This window comes from Tursiops truncatus, chromosome 5, assembly GCF_011762595.2.
Source record: "Tursiops truncatus isolate mTurTru1 chromosome 5, mTurTru1.mat.Y, whole genome shotgun sequence".
Classification (NCBI taxonomy): Eukaryota; Metazoa; Chordata; class Mammalia; order Artiodactyla; family Delphinidae; genus Tursiops; species Tursiops truncatus.
The window spans coordinates 93,905,726-93,913,493 of record NC_047038.1 but is presented as its reverse complement, the minus strand read 5'-3'; the positions used below and the strand labels follow the sequence as shown (position 1 = coordinate 93,913,493).

Genomic DNA, 7,768 nt, shown 5'->3' with positions numbered 1-7,768 from the left:
CTGTATCAAATACAGTGCTCTACAATTTCACTGTATGATATACAGTAAAGATAAACAGTATGTTAGTTTACATGAAAACATACAGCCCTCCCAATACACTGGTGTACTGAATTGATTTTCCAGAGGTAGGAAACAATTTGAATTGATCCAACCACATATCCATTTATCCCTTCCCCTCTAAGATCAGATATTTTCAAAACAATTAGCTAGGGTTGGAAGTATAGTCTTTAGTCATGGAAACTAATTATACCTTATGACGGAAGGACCATTTCTTTTGCGTTATTAACAAAGTGGTCTCCATGGCACAGGACACCTCTGAGTTATTTCCTTCTCTTTGAAAGTCAGCACTGTTGTCTTTCCCACCTCTCTATTCCCTCTTGGTCATATTTGTAGAGACTTCTCTTTCACAAACATCTCCCTACACATGTATGCTCCCCAGGGTTCTATCCTTGGCTGTCTTTCTCCCTCTGCATGTCCTGCCCTGGGTCCTAACTACTTGTATGTTAATCAGCATTTACACAGTAATGAGTGGACCTCTGATTCTTACCATGAATACTCATATATCCTATTCATCTAATACTTATCATAAATATGTATCTCCTACCATTACTTCAAACTCAGTAATTTCAAGAGATCATCTTTTCTCTTAAAATGTGTCCTCACCAGTCCCTCTAAATTAGTGAACAACACTTCCATCTACCTACCAAGTTCTGAAAACTAGCAGAAATCTATAAATCATATTCCCTCTTCCCACCAAATAGTGTTTTTAAACTCTGGAATCGGGTCCCTCCTCTCCCTCTGCCAGCTGTCTATCCCATCCCCTCATCTTCATCCAGCAACTCCTTAGCCTCTAAACTTGCCTGTCTGCCTCCAGTACCATATCCCTCAAACTGCTCCTTTACACTGTCACCAGAATAACCCTTCTGACACACTAATCATGTGGCTACTGCTGAAAACCCTTCAGCGTCTCTCTGAGGAAAAGGGGATCCACCACTGAGCCCTCAGGTATAAACCATTTAGAAGTCAACAGAGGAACCTGCAAAGCAAACAGGGAAGTGCCAGAGAGGAAGACCAAATGCAGGTGAGTGTAATGTTGCCGAAGCCAAGAGAGGAGAGTGTTTCCGGGGGAGGGAGTAGACAACTGCGCAGGGTGATGCAAAGAAGTCCAATGAACTGACGACGGAAATGGCCACTGGCTCCGGTCAGCTCATGCAGGTTGTTGACAACCGTGAAGCGGGGAGTGGGGAGGAAATCTAGTGGGGCTGAGGAGCGAGGGGGAGAGAAGATGTGGAGATTTCTATCAGTTATACTTAAATACAAATATAATCTTCATCCATTATTCATCTGCCAGTTCCCTGAAACCAGCCAAGAGTTATATGCTGTATCTTTACATATTCATAATAAGCTTATCTTAAATCCTAACAGATTAAAATCAAATCAAATGCAGATTTTCATTTGACTTCTCCATACAGCATACTTCTGATATTAAAAACAAAGATTACTTTTAGATTAGGCAGAGCATTTATTTTCATGAATTTTTATCCAAAAGCAAAAAATGCGATGGCAAAGACTTGCAATCACCCCTGACTTTAGGACAGTCCCTCTAAGATACACGTTAACTTAGTACCTCTTCAGGCACTTACCCACCCACAGAGAGCCACATGGGCACCCCTCCTGCCTGCTCATGGACGCCTCCAGGAACATTCCAGTATGCTTCCTAAAGTGTCTTCTGCAGGACGCCTATTCCCGTAACAAGAACCAAACAGTTCTGTGGTCTCAGGCGCATGAGTTTATGAAATGCTGCACTTTACAATGTACCCCTCACCACCACCACTCACCTGGAAAATGCTCATCGTACTAAAGGTGCTGACACATTGTACACAGAAGAATCTGACTGAATGAAGCCTAGGGTTTCCCAAATTTGCTTCGCTACAAACACTTTTATTTGTTACATGTAACACCTATTAACCTTTATAAACAATTTTGCAAAAAGCACTTAGGGAAAATGCCGCTCGACAATTTCCCTGGAAAATGTTCCATTTCTAGGGCACAGAGTTCTGTTCCTAGAAATCTTCTGGAACATTTAACATAGGACAAGAGTCCTTCACTTGACCTTCTCTTGGTATTCTTATATTAATCCTCGTCTTCTAAATTAACTGTCTCCTTTACCCAAATGGTCAACATTGCTTTCCAGAACACATCTGTCACTTTCTACTCCCTGCTCTGTCTGCCTTTTGTCAGCTTCTCAAAGTTGTATTAATACAGATATGTATTTCTTTGTTGTAAGGTGCTATACAGATCTGCTTTTTAAATTGTCAGTGTGGATATAAATTTGTAGGGTTTCACTTACCATTTTTAACGCATCTTTTACAGGTATCAACATAGTCCATTTAGTAATTCTGATAGAAACATAATAAAACATTGTATGTATAGCATTTAAGTATTCACCTCTAGGTTGTTTTACATCTAGGTTGTTTCTAGTTTTTCAGTATTTTAAACAGAACCATGATCATGCACTTTTTCTTTGAGAGGAGAAAGAAAACCCCTTTTCTAATCATAATTTATCGATTTACTGTTATTCCTTCCTTATGCAAAATCAATACAGAGCTAATCAAGTTAACCTAGTAACAATCTCTACCAAGACCACAGCTAAATCCTCTCTCTACTCTGCTCCCTCATACGTGAGGGAATATATAGTATTATGAGAGAATAATATGATAATAACAGGTTCTACTTTGTAGGACTGTTGTAAAGAAAGGACTTAAAGTAGTGCCTGACTCAAAAGCACTTGGTAAAGTTAACTGTCCTCATCTCCAGAGCAAGGCCAAACTCAATTATCTCATACATCATACTCCAACTTCCTACCTACTTTCTGGACCCAATGGTTGTGGGCAACTGGGGAAATTTCTGGTTGGTGTATACAGACTGGTTTTATTTCTTTTATTGCCGCCCCTTCATAAAACTAAAACAAGCAATCAAAAATATTTATCCAAATTCCTTTTTTCTCCCATATTCTCAGAACCTACCCACCCTGACCCTGCTTAAATGTTTCTCTACTTCTCCATCCTTCCACTCCTTCATAACCTAACATAGAATCAAGAGCAGCAATGGGCCTCTCTGCCAGCATACTAAGAGCAGCTCAAATATGAAGCACCATGAAGCACAGTCTGAAGTACAAGTGGTTATCTCTCTGTAGCACCTCCTGCTGGGGAAAAGTTATGCTCCAAAGCTGCAAGTTACAACCATCCTAGATACAGTCTCACTTTCTGCGACAACAGCCATCCACTTAATTTTCCTCTCTTCACTATGAAGCTGTAAAAAACTGAGAAAGAAATGGAAATTAAAGGGGGGGAGGGATAAATGAGAGATTGGGGTCAACATATACTACTATATATAAAACAGATAACTAATAAGGACCTACTGTATAGCACAAGGAACCCTACTCAATACTCCATAATGACCTATATGGGAAGAGAATCTAATAAAGAGTGGATATATGTATATGTACAGCTATTCACTTTGCTGTACAGCAGTAACTAACACAACATTGTAAATCAACTATACTCCAATAAAAATTTTTTTTAATTATTTCAATATATTCTAAGACTTTTAGTCCTGTTCCAAAGGCACAAGACTGTCAAAATAAGTATTACAAGTTAGAAAGTTGGTTACCAACTGTACAATGTACAGTGCTTTAAAATGTGACTTCATAGCTGAGTGCCATCAACTTTTAAAACCTATTTCTTTGGCTAAACATATTTCTGTCATTAAAAAAAAATTCAGATATTCCTACTGTTTGCTCTTGGTGCTAGACTGCTTCTTCCAAACCGTTAGAGCAAATATTACACATTTGGTTTACCACGAAATTTAAATCAGGATTATTTCACTGCTTAAGTTAATTTCCCAAAAGTATAGCCTAAATATGTTGCCTTATAATTCAATATATCCCAAATCCTAATAATCCCTATATCTACTGAGATTTGTGTTATTAACATAAAAATGGCTGGTTTTCAGGTAGGCAGAAGGGGAGCTGTAATATTTACAGTAAGCACCAGGAACATGTATTTAAAGCATAAACAAATGTCTAGAATGTGCCCAGGATCATACCTCAGTTGCATTTTTCTCCATTAAATGATATTGGTAAAACCCTGTAAAATTTCATATATTGACCAATCTTTATTTTTGGCTCTAAGTAGGGCATTCTTCTTTCCTTAAACTAAATACAGTAGAATGATACTTTGATGGCTTCTTGTCAGGATATTTTTATTTCTGTTTTGTGCCTTGGAACTACAAACTGTAAAAATTTCAGCTTTTTGAGTAATCCTCATCTTTTGAGGTTGGGTTTGATTGCAGGAAATAGCCAAAATCGAATCAGAGCCAAACCCTGAGAATAAGGTGAGTGACTAAGTTAGACAATGCAGATTTGGGTAAACTATTAAGAACAGCAATGATGTTATGAAGTCTTAAATTCTCGTGTGGCATATAAATTCCTCTCTCGAGAACTAGTACTTATTTACACACATAAATTCTGCATATTCTCACTGCTTTATGGCTTAATATACCTCAGATATAGAATTTCAAGATAGTAGTTCAAAGCTAACAAAGTAGTGCTTCAATTATTCAGTACCATCCATAAAATAACAAGCATTTACTAAATAAGTGAAATACCAAATTAACCACTTGGTAACTGTCTATATCAAAATATATAGTATACTTCCCTTACTTCATCAAAGTGTCCTTTGATGACCTGTGTTCTCATTTGGAGTCAGGTATTACTTAGTGTCTCAGTTTCCTCGGCTGTAAAGTAGGGACACGGCAATTATATCTGCCTCAGAGAAATGCAGCGGGGATTAAAGTGAGAATTCAGGTAAAGTGCTTGTAACAGTGCTGGCACATTGTAGGTACTCAGTCAAGGGCTATATTATTGCTATTGCCAATGTATTATACCATCATTTCATGATTATTTGTGGAGTACCTACTATACATTTCTAATGGTACTGAGAAATGAACCAGAGAAGATAGTAACTAATATTGTCCTGAGTGAAATGCAGTGCCAAGGGGTTTTCATACATTCTCTCTTAACTCCCCACCATTTAGGCTCCCATACAACATTAGGGTGAAAATGTCCTGTAAGGTTTGCTACGATCTTTCCCCTTCAGTCTTATTAAACCACATCTTCAAAAATGTTCCCCTTGCTTTCCATGGCAGAGCACTATCATGATGACTTCCTACCACTTCAAAATACGCAGTGTTACCAACCAATGCTCATCCCCTGGCTTTCTGGTTTCTCTTCTCATTTCTTTCTTTCAGTGACTTTAATCCTGTTTCATAGTTTCAACTATATCTTGAAAGCAAACAACAAGAAGAGATTTTTAAAGACCTAGTCCAATCTCTTTATATACATAAATAATTTGAAACTAGGGAAAAGCTGAATGACTTGTCCAAGTTTAAGGCCATAGTGACTTCTTTGCTGATGACACTAGTTTTACAACTCTCATCTGTAAATTCTACAATTAAACTACCAGTAGAATATCATCACCAGCAAACATTCAGTATAGCTTAGCACCAACCCCCTGCAAAATACCACAGACTTGTCGTGTGTTCGTTTTGTATCCTGCCTGAAAATTTACAAAAGCTATGCCTGAAAATTTTTAAAAACTAAAACAAAAAAACGAAAAACTAATAGAATGAGCACAGTATTGTTTCTATTTCAGTAAACAGTGTTTTGTTGAACGGTACGATAAATACTTTAACCCTGTAGGGTTAAGTTCTGGAAATACTATAAGGCTTTATCAACAAATGAAAGCATACAGAACTTTACAAAATCCGCAGAAGATCAACATCCAAAAAAGCCTCAGTTTCCTCATCTGTAAAATAAGGACAATCATGGAACTTACCTGATAGAGCTGAACATTAATAAAATTCATCTTATCTAGTGAAAGCTCATTAACTATTAGGGTGTGTGAGAGAGAGAAAGTTTATATTAGATTTTACCGAAGTATACTTTGATAATGAATTCATTCATCAAGGTACTGTACGGGGCATACAAAGATACGACAATTCCTGACTTCAAGAAACTTATCATTCACTTTAACAGTTGTGAAACCCATGTACTAATCCTGATTCTAGTGATCTGGAAAATGACTGACAGAGGTACAACCAACTGGGAGGTTCTGAAGAACAAGCTTATCTAACCAAATGAATTTAAGAACATGAATCCACCAAATGAAGAACCTAAGAACAAGAATTCATCTATTCCAAGCTCGGGTTTTCATAAAAAGCTATTTCTAGATGCTAAAAGTTCAAAGACATCATAGTTTTACACAGTCCAAAAGATGACTCCAAACTCAAAAGCTAAAATTTATCATCAATTTTCAGAGACTTTCATATACTTAGTATTCTTTTAAACAAATACTTTGTGAAAAGAATGAGATCCTGGGTAACGCCACACTATTTTAAATAAATACTGCAAATGTGTTCTTAAACCACATAAATGAACCTTTATAAACTATACCAAAAAACACAAAATATTTAGAATACATCCGAAACAATGTGGGGAGAGGGGCATATCTGCATCATACTATTCATATTACCATTCTTCTAATCAGGTTTCCATCTTTTAGAGGACAGTTCTTTTAGTTATAAAACAGGTGGTACACTTTTAATCACATAAGAAGCTTCCAGTTTCAAGAAAATTTTGTTTTGATGTTCTTTTCCTTGCTATCGGATTATAGAGGATGAATGGCTTGAAACTGCTATTGTAATTACGTGCCTTCTGTTGTCTCATCGTTTGGGGTATAAGGGAGGGGACGTAAGACTTTAAAGCTCACTTTGAATTGGAAGCATACTGCCTGCCATCATTTCTCAGCAATTTACCATGCCAGACCCAAGGATTACTGGATTAGAAGGTTTTATCAAAATCTGTACGATTTCTCTCAAGACAGGCCAAGCGACAAGGCAGTATTTGCCACTCTGATTAAAAATGTCATAAAACTGACATTTCTATCACGTCACTCATATTATTGTAGGTTTTCATTCAAAACAAGTCCCTTGATACTTGAAGAATCAAGGTGACGGAGGAGTTGGACGTGAAGCTCACGTTGTCCCACAGATACATCAAAAACACATGTACAAGTGGAACAATTCACACAGAACGTCCACTGAACACTGGTAAAGCAAGTCATTTAACACTTTTGTTTTGCAACTGTTTATAGAACAGAGTTTAGCATCAGACAGAGCTGGATTCCTGCTTATAAACTATCTTACCTTAAGCCAGTCACTGATCCTGCTCTGAGACTGTTTCCACTGTACGTGTACAGTAGGATTCAATAAGGTAACCATTCAGTTCAATAAGGTAACTATTCAATTCAGTAAGGTAACCATTATTACTGACATTCTGGAAGAGGAAAATTCTTGATCTTCAAGAATTACTAGAATCTAAAGTTATAAACAGTACACTCATCATGGCTTATAAAATGACCCAGCAATTGGACTGACAATCTGTAATAATTTATGTTCCAACAAGTATTCGTTATATATGATGTGACCTTCCCAACCCTAAATTCAATTTAACTCCCTGTGAGATAATGAGACCCATGAGGTAGGTCTGGGGTTGGGGAGAGTAAGGGAAGTTCACCAAACCTAATTAAAGATGAAATGCAATACAAGAAATCTAAAACTTCAGTGATGAAATTCTTCAAATATTATATGTTTCAGAATTTGAGAGTGTTTATTAAAATTAGGTTGTCCACGCTGTAATTCAACTAAC

The 7,768-nt window shown here is 37.1% G+C and overlaps 1 protein-coding gene across 4 annotated transcripts in view; it reads right to left on the bottom strand.

Annotated features, from left to right (window-relative positions):
* Nucleotides 1–7,768, bottom strand: part of BMP2K (BMP2 inducible kinase) — a 124,011-nt gene that overhangs the window by 6,568 nt on the left and 109,675 nt on the right. The gene's annotated exons all lie outside the window — the stretch shown is intronic.